This window comes from Salvelinus fontinalis, chromosome 13 (genome assembly GCF_029448725.1).
Source record: "Salvelinus fontinalis isolate EN_2023a chromosome 13, ASM2944872v1, whole genome shotgun sequence".
Lineage (NCBI taxonomy): Eukaryota > Metazoa > Chordata > Actinopteri > Salmoniformes > Salmonidae > Salvelinus > Salvelinus fontinalis.
In genome coordinates this window covers 9,632,272-9,648,091 of record NC_074677.1, presented here as the reverse complement: position 1 = coordinate 9,648,091, position 15,820 = coordinate 9,632,272, and the positions used below count along the sequence as shown (strand labels likewise).

At 42.1% G+C, this 15,820-nt stretch overlaps 1 protein-coding gene across 2 annotated transcripts in view; it reads right to left on the bottom strand.

Annotated features, from left to right (window-relative positions):
* Positions 1-15,820, bottom strand: part of LOC129868045 (roundabout homolog 3-like) — a 293,102-nt gene that overhangs the window by 70,865 nt on the left and 206,417 nt on the right. The gene's annotated exons all lie outside the window — the stretch shown is intronic.

Below are 15,820 nucleotides of genomic sequence, written 5' to 3'. Positions count from 1 at the left end.
TTGCACTCGATTCAATCTACTGCAGTGCTTAATCTGAGCTGGATCTTGCCGGAACAGGATCCGGCACCTCTCCGTTTTGGACTGTTTTGTTCCGGAACCTATTTGGCCGGATCCTGTACCTCTTGTGGCATGAAAAATAATTAACTTTTTAAGTAATTCTAGTTGCCTCTTTATTAATGATCCTGCCCCCACAAAAAAACGTAATGTGAAAAAAAATGTTTTAGGCCAGAGCCTAATATTCTAAGAGCTGATTTGGTTTGGGCCAGGCTCGGGTTTATGGTTTGCTCGACATTGTAATTTACTGTATGTTTGAGATCAACGCAAGGCCGTGGCTGTGTGAGAAGTGCACCAGTATCTCTCACATAACTAGAATGAATTCAACTTGTATGATCTCTCTGTTCTGATAGACATGAGCCTGCAACTGTCATCTATCCGGTGTTGCACTTCATCATTTATTTCCTTATAGAATCATAGCCGCGTGAAGGGTTCTGAAGGAACTGCAGCACCCCTGATGAATTGAAATACATTTGCCAAAATTATAGAATTCCTGCTGTCTGTTAATGAAATCATTCAGAATAGCCTACTACATCATGTGAAGGACTATAATTTAGCCCCAGAGGATCATTTGCTTATTTTTAAAAATAGCCTAGCTGTTGGTTGTAGCCCAATAGTAAGGAATAGCCTACAGTGGGGAACATGTGGCAAATTTGTCAGTGAAAAAATATAATGTAGACAAAACAGGCCTTTCGCAAAATTTCAAATACAATCAAGGGAAAACACAGATTGGAAAGCAAATGGCTCCTGCTGAAAAGCAGAGACTCTATACTGTAGGCTACCAAAATATTTGATCAACTTCCAAATATTGTTTTATAAAAGAAAGAGATACTTTTGGCACGAGTGCATTTGCCATCACCAGTGAGTGTGCTGCGCATCATTGGGTGAGTCAGAGAAACTAGAAAGCATTTTTAGGACTATAATTTCCTCCTCACATTGTAGCCTACAATATGTGTCTCCACAAACCTAGGCTTAGGCTATTGATGGATTCAGGACGAGGTCGTTTTCATTGAGCTCAGATTTTCAGTTTGTCAGTATCAAAGCCTGTCAAAGCCTGTCATTACGATCATTTGTGCTGTATTAAAAAAAGTAATGCAACATGACGTAGAATTGCATGTGATGCATTTATAAAAGGCCACGTTTTTTCCAGACCCTAGGTTACTAAAAATGTTCCCAATGTGTGCAACTTCTTTTAAGGGCCTCTATTCTACTGCTCTATGTAACTACACAAATGCGATGCTATGCATGCAATGCTTTATTGTAAAGGTGATTTTTCTTTCTTCCCCTCATGCATTCTGGTACCTTAGAACTCCCAAGGTCACCCCCCTCTCTCGCTCACTTTTTGTTCCGGAACCTCCCAATTTACAAATTAAGCACTGATCTACTGTAATACCAGACTGCTGTAAAATTGAATGGAGTCAGTTGGAAAATGGCAGTAGCTTGTATCATTGTGTTAAAAATAACTATGAGCATAGTGGAGTTGGTATTTGAGAGGGATCACTGTCCAACCCCAGGCTCCTATCCTCAAATATCGCCCCCATATTTGTACCCTCCCAAAATTCTCTTTCACATCAGCTTCTGTCCCACAGTTAGCCAATGGGAAACTTGTGAAAATGGGTAGTGGTCAGCTTCTAAACTTACTCAACTTTCTACACAAAATCAGCCACTCATCTTTGAATTGAGATTCGGACATCAATGATGGTGGATGATTTATTGATGTGTGAGAGCGTTATGGGGGTGAATGTGTTGCATATATTATGATGACCTGATTAGTAATATCAATGCATGGACGTTCTCACTACATCCTCACTGAACATGCTCTCATGAGTATGGAAAGTGTGAAACTCTCAAATCTTCCAGTCAAATGTTAAGAGGAAAGATTTCCCTCAATGGTTTTCCTCCAAACAATGGAAGGCCTTACCCCATATTAATTGCAACAGCACTGATTCACTATATTTTCTATTATTCAGATATTGCAATGAACAGCTTTGTCACACTCCAAAAAGCACCACTATCCCTTAACTGGTCATTAGGGGCTGAATTACAGTGCTAATGTCCTCACAATGTCACCCGAGCAGGGTGGTTCTGAGCTTAGTCTATCTGATTAATGACAACTCGCTCCTACAATGAAGGTTGAGAAAAGCCAACAAAACCCGACGACATTACCATAACCATCCTTTATGGAACTTATGAAGACATTCCCTATTTCTGTCAATGGCTAACATCCATTATGAGGACACCTTATCTCTACTGATGGGTTACGTCCCTTATGAGGACTCACTCTCCCTATCTCTGTCAATGGGGCCCTCTCATCCTGCTTACGTATGTAATAATTTCTCCAAATGTCAAGATAGCGTGGTGTCCAGTGTGTGTGTGTGTGTGTGTGTGTGTGTGTGTGTGTGTGTGTGTGTGTGTGTGTGTGTGTGTGTGTGTGTGTGTGTGTGTGTCTCCATACATCAGCCTGTTTTGTTTATAAGCAAGGTCATGCCAGATCGAAGTGTCTGATTGAGAGAGAATGGGGGATATTTTTTTATTTCCTTCAACAGGCTCAGTATCATGGAGATACAGTATATAATGGAAGAGATGTTTTCTGGGATGAATGAACAGTAAATGAACTGTTGAGACTGATGTTAAAACGCTCCACATCTCAGTTTCCTTGAGGATAGTAAATTGTAGTGCCTTAGTTTAAGTATATCATTGCTATTTCTAAGCCCTTGCCTAGGGCATGTGTGTGCTTACTTGCCCATACGGTATATGTTAGATCCCATACTACCACCCCTTTCTCTAGACTCCAATCACTGGAGTGGACCACACAGCCTTTGGGACCCACTCTCCCATCGGCACATCAACTGAGGGCCTGAAACACATGCGTGTGCGCGCACACACACACACACACACACACACACACACACACACACACACACACACACACACACACACACACACACACACACACACACACACACACACACACACACACACACACACACACACACACACAGCCCCTGACCTGATATCAACCTCATTCAAACCTTACCCCAACCCCCATTAATCAAGACCAAAACAGTGCACTACCAAAATCACTCAGGGACCTGTCCAGTCATGGCATGTGGTTTCAGGGAACCTATCTAGCTTGCTACATCCTGGGTCCGGATTGGAGTGCCACAAGGTTAAGGAAATCTTGTGTTGACCTGTCACACCCGATGCAAGGGGTCCTTGATCCTAGGTCCCTGGATCCCTCTCCTCACTTGCCTCTGCTTCACTGGATGCATCACAAATGGTACCCTATTGCCTATTTAGTGCACTACTTTTGATAGGGGCCCATAGAGCTCTGGACAAAAGTAGTGCACTATATAAGGAATAGGGTGCCCTTTGGGACCCATCCACTGACTGGCCAGCATCTTTGAGAAAAGGGGCTCCACGGAAACTTGAGTAGGCACTGGCAATTACCCATAAAGCCCTTGGGGGACCAGATTAAGCAGGTGACCCTTGACCCGCCAGTGCTGATGCCCCTCGGGGGAAGCTCCTCAAAAAAGACAGGCATAATCCCTACCACCAGGCCTGCATGGCCCACTTCAAATAAGAGGGGGAGACACACACACACACACATATGCAGAGAGACATACACACACACATACACAGATATTTATTTATTTATATATACACACATAAACACACACAGATACACACAAACACATCTCATGAGAGAGGTAGACCCTAATGAAGGCAACCCTATTCCATCTATCAGCTAACAAAAATCAATTTCTCATCTCAGAAGTCTTTTCTGTTTTTAAGTGAGCTCTTTTACAGAGTCAACAATCACGCAGCACGTCTGTTTGAGTTAGCTGTCAACGCGCGTCTCTCATCCAATGTAGCTGTTTGTCTACACCAATGACAAATACACTAGTCACACAAAATGACAAATAGCAAGTCTAAGCTTACCACTCTGTCATCTACATGCAAACATATCCCTTACATTGAATCTAACAAAGAAAATAAGCCACGCATATAAACAAAATCAACAATATCAGCTGTGTATTTACGGAATCAATCTTTTCCCCAGTGACCATCGAATTACTCTTGCAATGTCATGCTTCTAATATGTCCCCACTACAACAACACCTTTCAATGTCAGGACCTCACTAATATATACGTGCATCGTTTGTGCTCCTGATTTGAAGTAAACGCTTGAGGCAGGCAGGTGGCTCACTTAATTAAAAGTCCACTTTATTGTCATCATCAAATGCTCATCAAACGTTCATCACATTCATCAAAACATTCATCAGATGTTCAGGAAGAGGCTAGTGTGTGTTCTTTCCTCCTGACAAGCGTCAGTAATTTACAGCAGCTCTATTCATGAATACATTTTCATATAGATGACGGAGAGTGAGAGAGAGAGACAGAGAATGACGGATCATCTCAGGCTGGTAAAAAGACAGCGAGAAAAGGAGAGAGATGAAGAGAGGGAAGAGAAGTGAGCGGAAAAGATAGGGAGAGAGAAAGAGACGTAGGTCTCCATTTCAGGCTCTATTGTGTGTGGGTTTATGGCGGTCATCTGTCAATCTGTCCACTTGCATCTCAGGCTGATGTGAGGCAATCTGTCACACACACTTGCGCGCGCACGCACAGGAGACGGGTCATCTACGCCTCCACACACACTAATCGCTGCGTTTTATCATCCTCAAACATTGATCTGATTTAGAACCAACAAAACATAACACACACTTTTACAAGCCCCCCAGACCCCCGTGATATGATTCCAAACAGAGATTGAAATTATAATACGTTATACGACTGTGGATGTACCTAAAGTGACAGTCTTAGGGGCCAAGCCGAGTTTCATCAGCTCCTGAAGTTGAAGAGGCGCTGTTGTGTCTGTGGATGGACCATTTCCGGTTATCAATGAGGTGCCCGCTGAGGAACTTAAAGCTTTTCACCCTCTCCACTGCGACCCTGTCGATGTGGATGGGGGCGTGCTCTCTCTGGAAGTCCACGATCAGCTCCTTAATTTTGTTGATGTTGATGGAGAGGTTATTTTCCTGGTACCACTGCCAGGGCCCTCACCTCTCTGTAGGATGTCTCGTCATTGTTGGTAATCAGGCCTACCACTGTTGTGTCATCAGCAACCTTGATGACTGAGTTGTAGACGTGTCATTGGCCTCCGCCCAGTACCCTACTCTGAACTTAGTCACTGTTACTAGCCAGCTAGCACCCGGTACTCTACCCAGCACCTTAGTGACTGCTGCCCTATGTACAGTGCCTTCAGAAAGTATTCACACCTCTTGATGTTTTCCACATTCTGTTGTGTAATATTTTGACATTGAGTAAAAACATTATTTAAGGAAAATAAAGCACAAATATATCTTGATTAGATAAGTATTCAACCCCCTGAGTCAATACATGTTACAATCACCTTTGGCAGCGATTACAGCTGTAATTTTTGGGGGGGTAAGTCTCTAAGAGCTTTGCACACATGGACCTTGAAATTTGCCCATTAAGCTCTGTCAAGTTGTTTATTGATCAGTGCTAGACAGACATTTTCAAGTCTTACCAGAGACTTTGAAGACGATTTACGTCAAAACTTTAACTATGACACTCAAGAACATTCAACGTCATCTTGGTAAGCAACTCCAGTGTATATTTGGCCTTGTGTTTTAGGCAATTGTCCTGCTCACAGGTGAATTTGTCTCTCAGTGTCTGTTGGAAAGCAGACTGAACCAAGTTTTCCTCTAGGATATTGCCTGTGCTTAGCTTAAAACTCTGTAGTCCTTGACGATGACAAGCATACCCATAACATGATGCAGCCACCACCATGCTTGAAAATATGAAGAGTGATACTCAGTGATATGTAGAGTTGGATTTGCCCCAAGCACAACACTTTGTATTCAGGACAGAAAGTTCATTTCTTTGCCACATTTTTTGCAGTATTACTTTAGTGCCTCATTGCAAACAGGATGCATGTTTTGAAATATTTAATTCTATACAGCGTCCTTCTTTTCACTCTGTCATTTACCTCCAACCCGGAAGCCAGCCGCACCAATGTGTCGGAGGAAACACCGTGCACCTGGCCCCCTTGGTTAGCGCGCACTGCGAGACAAGGATATCCCTACCGGCCAAACCCTCCCAAACCCGGACGACGCTAGGCCAATTGTGCGTCGCCCCACGGACCTCCCGGGCGCGGCCGGCTGCGACAGAGCCTGGGCGCGAACCCAGAGACTCTGGTGGCGCAGCTAGCACTGCACTGCAGTGCCCTAGACCACTGCGCCACCTGGGAGGCCCTTTTCACACTTTTTTAATAGAAAAACAGGGTTTTATTTTCTGTGTTCAAAACAATTCTTAAACCACATCTGGGGACGAAATTTGAGGTCTTGGGAAAATCGAATACATTTTTATTTTTGAGTGTAGTTGCCCTTTAATTCAGTGTGCATGCCCTGTACTGTTGTTTGGTTACCGGTGTTTCTGTAGTGCAGTAAGCGCACATGTGATGAGTTCGCAAATCAAACGTCCGCTAATGGTGCCACAGAACAGCGAAAAATGAGTAAATTAACCTTTTCTTTATTGTAATTTAGTAGTAGTTAAGTGTTGAGTTAGATTACATAGCTACCTCAATCATTATTTCAAATCGTTAATTCACAGCAATTGCTAGCTAACTAGCTAATGAAATTTAGCTAGCTAGCTGTTGTATAGCACACTGTATTACTTATACAACTAATATAAGGACAGGACATGAGATGGGAGTAGAAATTAACGTGGGCATTGTTTAACCTGTTGGGGATGGGGGCGCTGTTTAGACTATTTATGCTAATGTGGCTAATTTTTTAAACGGCTTCCCACAAAATCCTTGATCGTACAATATGCATATTATTATTATTATTGGATAGAAAACAGTCTATAGTTTCTATAGGAGTTGAAATTTTGTCTCTAAGTGGAACAGAGCCCATTCTACAGCAATTTCCCTGACATGGAGTCAGATTTGAGAAACGTTGGCCACTTTTCTGAAGTCATTTAAAAGGGCACTGTCGTTGCTATGACTATACGGACACTTCTTACGTCTTCCCCTGGATGCCTTTACGTGATGACGATTCCAACGGGCTCGATTGCTCGTTCACAGGCCCTACAAATGAAAAAAACCTTTAGCTAGCAAGTCTTTTCTTGCTGCGTAATGCGCGTGGAAGACACCGACCCTCTCCTGTTCCAAGCGTTAGTTTAGCCTGTTATATTTCTCCGGTCATCTTTTCACTCGTTATAGGAGTTACAAACATCACAAAGTAGTTAATTTAAAGCGTTTTATAGCAATTTATATCCGTTTAGTGCGATTTTGGGACATTTATTTTTGCAACGATGTGAAAAGTTGGGCACGCTTTTCAGTTCATCCCGAACGTAGTTGACATTTCCACATGGCAAGAGGACAGCTTTCCACCAAAAGACGATTTCTCCCAAGAAAGGATCCTTTGCCCAAGATACTGATGGAAGAACAGCTCAAGGTAGGACATTTTTATTATGATAAATCGTGTTTCTGTCGAAACATTTTAGTGGCTTAGGACGCCATGTTTTTTGACGTAGCTTCGCTTGGCGCAAACTGTATTGAAAAGTAAGGATAAATTAAAAAATGTAATAACGCAATTGTATTAAGAATTAAATTGTCTATCAATCCCTGTCCACCCTATATTTTTTAGTCACGTTTATGAGTATTTATGTATAAGAGTAGATCACTGTCTAAGTGGCGCAAGGACAAATTCTGACCAGCCGAGTTACATTTCACATTGTCTAACCATGATTTTGGTGGCTAAATATAAACATTTTCGATCAAACTGTATATGCATGTTGTAATGTGATGTTACAGGAGTGTCATCGGAAGAATTCTGAGAAGGTTAGTGAAAAAATTAATATCTTTTGGCGATGTTGACTTTTATCGCTCACTTTGGCTAGAATCAATGCTGGGCTGCTAATTGCTATGTGCTAAGCTAATATAACGATTTATTGTGTTTTCGCTGTAAGACACTTAGAAAATCTGAAATATTGTCTGTATTCACAGGATCTGTGTCTTTCGATTCGTGTATGCTGTGTATTTTTACGAAATGTTTGATGATTAGTAGTTAGGTAAACACGTTGCTCATTGTAATTATTCTAGTCCATTTGTGATGGTGGGTGCAATTGTAAACTATGCCATATACCTGAAATATGCACTTTTTTCTAACAAAACCTATCCCATACCATAAATATGTTATCAGACTGTCATCTAATGAGTTTTTTTGTTGGTTAGGGGCTATAAATATCTTAGTTTAGCCGAATTGGTGATGGCTACTGGTGTTGGTGGACAAATAAAAGATGGTGGATTATGCTAATGTGTTTTTAGGTAATAGATGTACATCTTTACATATTGTGTCTTCCCTGTAAAACATTTTAAAAATCGGAAATGTTGACTGGATTCATAAGATCTGTGTCTTTCATTAGCTGTATTGGACTTTAATGTGTGAAAGTTAAATATTTTAAAAAAATATTTTTTTTGAATTTCGCGGCACTGGTTTTTCAGTGGGGGGGGGGGGGGTGTGCCGCTAGCGCCACGCTGATCCTAGACAGGTTAATGCGTTTCACAGGAAGAACATTCCAAGCATTTCAACGTAGGTAAGCAAGGGGGGGTTACAGGTGCGAAGCTGTCTTTTCATCATGGCTGACGCGGGTGACACTTTGGTTGTAGCGTGGGGAGTGTTTCTGTAGGTTAACAGGAATGTGTTTAGATGCCTATTGAGTGAGCCGTTCCCTTGTGATGATTTTAAAGCTTGCTTCATCGTTTGGACAAACCTTTCAGCGAGGCCGTTCGTTGCAGGGTGATGCGGCGCTGACTTGATGTGTTGAATTCCATTTGCTTCCATGAATGACCGGAACTCTTCAGACACCAGTTGGGGGCCATTATCACTAACGAGTTGCGTTGGCAAGCCGAAGCAACTGAAGATTGAAAGAAGCTCTTCGATGGTTCTCTCCGCTGAGGTGCTCTTCATCACTGTGACCTCAGGCCATTTACTGTGTGCCTCAACTACGACTAAGAACATACAATCCTCTAGTGGGCCTGCATAGTCTATGTGGACTCGCTGCCAAGGCTCCTCTGGGAAGTCCCATGGGTGTAGTGGCGCTAGCTGAGGCATGTTACTCATCTTTTGACATGCAGAACATGACTTGACCTTGTCTTCGATAGCTGCGTCCAAACCTGGCCACCAAAAGTAGCTGCGTGCAATCTCCTTCATTCGCACCATGCCACAGTGCCCTGAATGGAGTTCTTCAAGCACCTGCCTTCTCAGTGGCGGCGGTATGATGTTTTTTCAGGCGTTACTAGGCTGCGCAGTAGATTGAATGTTTTCCCCCCCATAACAGTCAAAAATGTTGGCACAACGACTTCTGCTTTAATTCCATTTGCCAACACAAAGTACTCAAAACGTTCTGTGTAAGAACTCCATTGTTCCACAGATTCATCAAATGTTCCTATATTTCCAATCAATGCAGACATTTTAGGTTTATTTTCATTTCTCACACTTTTCAGACGGTCCCTTACTCCCAGACCCGTATCTTTCTTTCTTTTAACTCGCTGACTTCACTTTCTCCCGCAGCGAAACTCTTCCTATCCCTCTAAGCTCTCGTTGCCGTGACATCAAAAGCTAGCTAGCATCACTCGACTGGCTAGCTCCACGTTTTGTTTGCGTCTTTCTACGGCGGAAAAAAAAATTACGACTTTAACTCAGACTTTCTGCCAAAGATGATGAGCACAAACGTGAGAACGTTTCTTCCTCGTCGCCAGTTTTGTTGTATAGCACACTGTAGTACTTATACAACTAATATAAGGACAGGACATGAGACGGGAGTAGAAATGAACGTGGGCATTGTTTAATGCGTTTCACAGGAAGAACATTCCAAGCATTTCAACGTAGGTAAGCAAGGGGGGGGTTACAGATGCCCTAAAGGGACAAAACTAGAATATCAATACACAACACTAGCGGGCTCAGCAAAAAGACTATCCCCTAGATACAGTCACGTGTTATGTCATGAGATTTGTAAATGAAAGAGGAATATAATAATACAAATCGAATGGAGTTTCCCATCTCCCCTTTCATAGTATGCCCATTTCCTAACAGACCTGCTAACTTTCATTGTTGTCACCTTAAGGTTGGAACCAACATGCAGTACCTCCAGTAGGCAGAGGCCAGAACCATTCGTCTGCTAGCTCAGGAGTAAGCTACACTGTTCACAACCCTGTGTAATGTTCAATGTAATTGCATTTCTGGACTTTTTGAAACTTTAATGTATGTGTATTGTTTAAAAAAAATTACAATAAAAGGAAATGTATGGTTTAAAAATGTCTTTAATGTTTATTTGTTTAAGCTGTTAGTGAACATTCTCAAAGTGTTAATACATTTGTATTGACATCATTAAGCCTTTATGTATATGTTATGAATGACCAAAGGTGCCTGACTTTATAGTAAGTACAGCGTCATATGATACAAGGTATTAATCTGTGTTATAAATGACCAAAGCGGTCTGTAGTACAGTGTCATGTGATACAAGGTATTTATCTGTGTTATAAATGACCAAAGCGGTCTGTAGTACAGTGTCATGTGATACAAGGTATTTATCTGTGTTATAAATGACCAAAGCGGTCTGTAGTACAGTGTCATGTGATATAGAGTCTTTATGGATGTGTTATAAATGACCAAAGCGGTCTGTAGTACAGTGTCATGTGATATAGAGTCTTTATGGATGTGTTATAAATGACCAAAGGTGTTTGACTTCCAACAAAGTATTACAGGACACTACATAAAGTGTCAATAAAGAGGTTATTAACATTCTGATGATTTATGAAGGTTCTCTCATGAGCCACAGGTTGCTGTAGGGTGTGATAGGTATTTAAATATGTTGATGGACCTGCAAAGCGTGTGTGTGTGTGTGTGTGTGTGTGTGTGTGTGTGTGTGTGTGTGTGTGTGTGTGTGTGTGTGTGTGTGTGTGTGTGTGTGTGTGTGTGTGTGTGTGTGTGTGTGTGTGTGTCAGAACCACAATGATTTGGAGTGGTCACACCTGAGACTACTGCACCAGGTATTCCTCTTCTGTTCCCATGCTGGAGACCAGGGCTTGATTACAACCTGTTACAATTGTGCCAACATTTTGTGGCTGATCTTTCAGCGGGGGAGCAGGTGAATGTGTCAAAGACCTGACAGGGCCCAGCACTGCATAGTATGGTTCGTTATATTGTTGTGTCAAAGACCTGACTGGGCCCAGCACTGCATAGTATGGTTCGTTATATTGTTGTGTCAAAGACCTGACTGGGCCCAGCACTGCATAGTATGGTTCGTTATATTGTTGTGTCAAAGACCTGACTGGGCCCAACACTGCATGGTATGGTTCGGTATATTGTTGTGTCAAAGACCTGACTGGGCCCAACACTGCATGGTATGGTTCGTTATATTGTTGTGTCAAAGACCTGACTGGGCCCAACACTGCATGGTATGGTTCGTTATATTGTTGTGTCAAAGACCTGACTGGGCCCAGCACTGCATGGTATGGTTCATTATATTGTTGTGTCAAAGACCTGACTGGGCCCAGCCAGGGGTGTTTCTAGGATTTGAAGACATTGGGTGCTTAGCCCAAAGCCATTTGGGGGGTCCCACAACTAAATGCAGGAATTTGGTGCACTTTGAGATTAACATTGAGACACTGCCAGTAGTCAATTACAATTGCTACTGTGTTTCTTTTAATCTGGAACACATACAGCTACAGTGCATTGCCAAACACCACTCAACAACTTCAAACATACAATAGACTCTGACCTGTCCAATGAGCCCAACTGATTAAAGCATCCCACAGTACCCAAACACTCACTCACACAAGCACACACACACGCACACAGTACAGTAATTAGAATCCATAGGTCAGCTTTAAGTGATACAGTCTACTATGTGCTCACCCCTCCCCAGCCTCTCTACAGTACATCACTTTCTCTGCTTTCTTCAGTTCTTCTTTCTTAGTATTCTATGCTGCTGTCGCTTGTCTACCCTCCTCTCTCGTCCTGTCCTAGTTGTAAAGTGTAAATGTAAGCAATTGTTTTCATAGTAATTTCACTGTCTTTTTCACCACATCTGCTAATTCTTTGTAAACTATGTTTTACTTTTTCACTGTCTGTATTTCAGCTCTTCTAATTTGGCAAGTAAATAAAACTAATTAGAATCTACAGTGCATCTTGAAGGGTATATGAATTTCTACAATTTATAGTTGGTTTGAGGATTTTAAGTCATTGAAATTTGGAGCTATTGTAATATTAACATATTGTCCTGCGTACATTGTGTAATTTATTGATGATCCCAAACCATCCTTATTGGGATATCCAAAGTCAAACCAAATTTACCACATTAATTACGATCAGGTCACGTGCAGCTGCACTCCGAATTGATGTTTATTTGTGAGCTGCCAGATGTGGGCAGGATTTAAACAAACCCAACCTTTATTTACATTGTGATGCAGTCACAACCACAAGTCTAACAAAACTCAGTTTAGGACGAGACTGACTTTATGACCAAAATTATCCTATTTGACAGTAGAATAAATGTGTCTGACTCAAATCGATGCCACATAGGTTGTTTCTACAGAAGTTGTTTTAAGGGTCAGTTGCTCTTTAAAGTTATTGTAAACTGACACGACCAAGGCAACTCAACTGTAAAGAAAATTGCAGGTGTCTGCATAACAGCACAACACAACTCCAAATGTAACACATGCGAACGTAAAACTTACTACTCAGCCTGAACTGTCCCTACTTGCTCCAGCAAATAGGTAGCTTTTCGTGTGGAGCCAACTGGTAAGATGCTTCAGGAGGGCGGTCACGTGTGCTAGCAAGGCAGAGGTACCGAGTTTGCGCCAGATATGGGTGAAATTGGGAGGAAAAGGTCATCACAAAGCAAGCAGCGTGATGTCTTTTACACAAACATGACAGATAAGAAGCTGCACTATATATAGAAAAGTTACACTATATATAGTAAAGTATGTGGACACCCCTTCAAATGAGCGGATCCGGCTATTTCAGCCACACCTGTTTCTGACAGGTGTATAAAATTGAGCAGACAGCCATGCAATCTCCATAGACAAACACTGGCAGTAGAATGGCCTTACTGAAGAGCTCAGTGACTTTCAAAGGGGCACCGTCACAGGATGCCACCTTTCCAACAAGTCATTCGTCAAATTTCTGCCCTGCTAGAGCTGCCCTGGTTAACTGTAGGTGCTGTTATTGTGAAGTGGAAACATTTAGGAGCACCAATGGCTCCACCGCAAAGTGGTAGGACAGAAACTAACAGAACGGGACAGCAGAGTGCTGAAGAGCGTAGCGTGTAAAAATCGTCTGTCCTCGGTTAACTTCTTATGGCTGCAGGGGTAGTATTGAGTAGCTTGGATGAAAGGTGCACAGAGGTGCCCAGAGTAAACGGCCTGCTCCTCAGTCATAGTTGCTAATATATGCATATTATTATTAGTATTGGATAGAAAACACTCTGAAGTTTCTAAAACTGTTTGAATTATGTCTGTGAGCATAACAGAACTCATATGGCAGGCAAAAACCTGAGAAAAAATCCAAACAGGAAGTGGAAACACTGAGGCTGGTAGATTTTCAACCAAGCTCCCATTGAAATCACAGCGACATGTGGATGAGGCTTCCACTAGATGTCAACAGTCTGTAGAACTTTGTCTGATGACTCTATTGTGAAGGGGGGCCGGATGAGAGGAGAATTAGTCAGGACTGCCATGAGGTGACCATTCTTTGACCATGCGCGTTCACATGAGAGGGAGCTCCATTCCATGCTCATCTGAAGTCAATGTAATTCTCCGGTTGGAACGTTATTCAAGATTTATGTTAAAAACATTCTAAAGATTGATTCAATACATCGTTTGACATGTTTCTACGGACTGTTACGGAACCTTTGGACATTTCGCCAGGTTTTAGTGAACGCGCTTCCCTGACGTTGGATTTGTATACCAAACACGCAACAAAAATAGCTATTTGGACATAAATGATGGACATTACCGAAAAAAACGAAACTTTCTTGTGGAAGTGGGAGTGCTGAGAGTGCATTCCGACGAAGATCAGCAAAGGTAAGTGAAGATTTATAATGCTTTTTATGCGTTTTGTTGACTGCACAATTTGGGCGGGTAACTGTATGGCTTGCTTTTGTGGCTGAACGCTGTTTTCAGATCATTGAATAATGTGTTTTGCCGTAAAGATTTTTGAAATATGACACAGCGGTTGCATTAAGAACAAGTGTATCTTTAATTATATGAAAAACATGTATCTTTCATCAAAGTTCAAGATTAGTATTTCTGTTATTTGACGTGGCTCTGCAATTTCTCCGGATATTTTGGAGGCATTTCTGAACATGGTGCCAATGTAAACGGAGGTTTTTGGATATAAATATGAACTTAATTGAACAAGACATATATGTATTGTGTAATATGATGTCCTATGAGTGTCATCTGATGAAGATCATCAAAGGTTAGTGAATAATTTTATCTCTATTTGTGCTATTTGTGACTCCTCTCTTTGGCTGGAAAAATGGCTGAATTTTCTTTGAGTTGGTGGTGACCTAACATAATCGTTTGTGATGCTTTCGCTGAAAAACCTATTTGAAATCGGACACTTTGGTGGGATTAACAACAAGATTACCTTTAAAATGGTATAAGACAGATGTATGTTTGAGGAATTTTAATTATGAAATTTCTGTTGTTTGAATTTAGCGCCCTGCACTTTCACTGGCTGTTGTCATTTCGATCCCGTTACCGGGATTGCAAAACACTCACTACCGAGTTCCAAACTGCCTTTGGAAGAAACTTCAATACAATAAATGTTCGTATGGAGCTTTATGAAATGGGATTCCATGGCCGATCAGCCTAAAATACAAGCCTAAAATCACCATGTGCAATGCCAAGCGTGGCTGGAGTGGTGTAAAGCTCGCCGACATTGGACTCTGGAGCAGTGGAAACGTTCCATGGAGTGATGAACCCCGCTTCACCATCTGGCAGTCCGATGGACGAATCTGGGTTTGGCGGATGCCAGGAGAACGCTACCTGTCAACTGTAAAGTTTGGTAGAGGAGGAGTATTGGTTTGCGGCTGTTTTTCATGGTTCGGGATAGGCCACTTAGTTCCAGTAAAGGGAAATCTTAATGCTACAGCATACAATGACATTCTAGACGATTCTGTGCTTTGTGGCAACAGTTTGGGGAAGGCCCTTTCCTGTTTCAGCATCACAATACCCTCGTGCACAAAGCGAGGTCCATAAAGAAATGGTTTTGCCAAGATCGGTGTGGCCTGCACAGAGCCCTGACCTCAACACCATCGAACACCTTTGGGATGAATTGGAATGCAGACTGCGAGCCAGCCCTAATCGCCCAACATCAGCGCCAAACCTAACTAATGCTCACGTGACTGAAAGGAAGCAAGTCCCCGCAGCAATGTTCCAACACCTAGTGGAAAGCCTTCCCAGAAGAGTGGAGGCTGTTATGGCAGCCAAGGGGGGACCAACTCCATATTAATGTCCATGATTTCGACGAGCAGGTGTCCACATACTTTAATTAAACTGAAAGCATACCTTGACTTGGAAGAGTTCCAATGTTGGATAGCCTTAGCCAACTAGCTAACATAAATAGCATTCCTCTCTGTTTGAGTCAGGTTGTTGATTAAGCTAAATTAGCTAAATCAAACACCTTTGGGATTACAGACAAACATCCGCACTGAGCTAAAGGGTAGA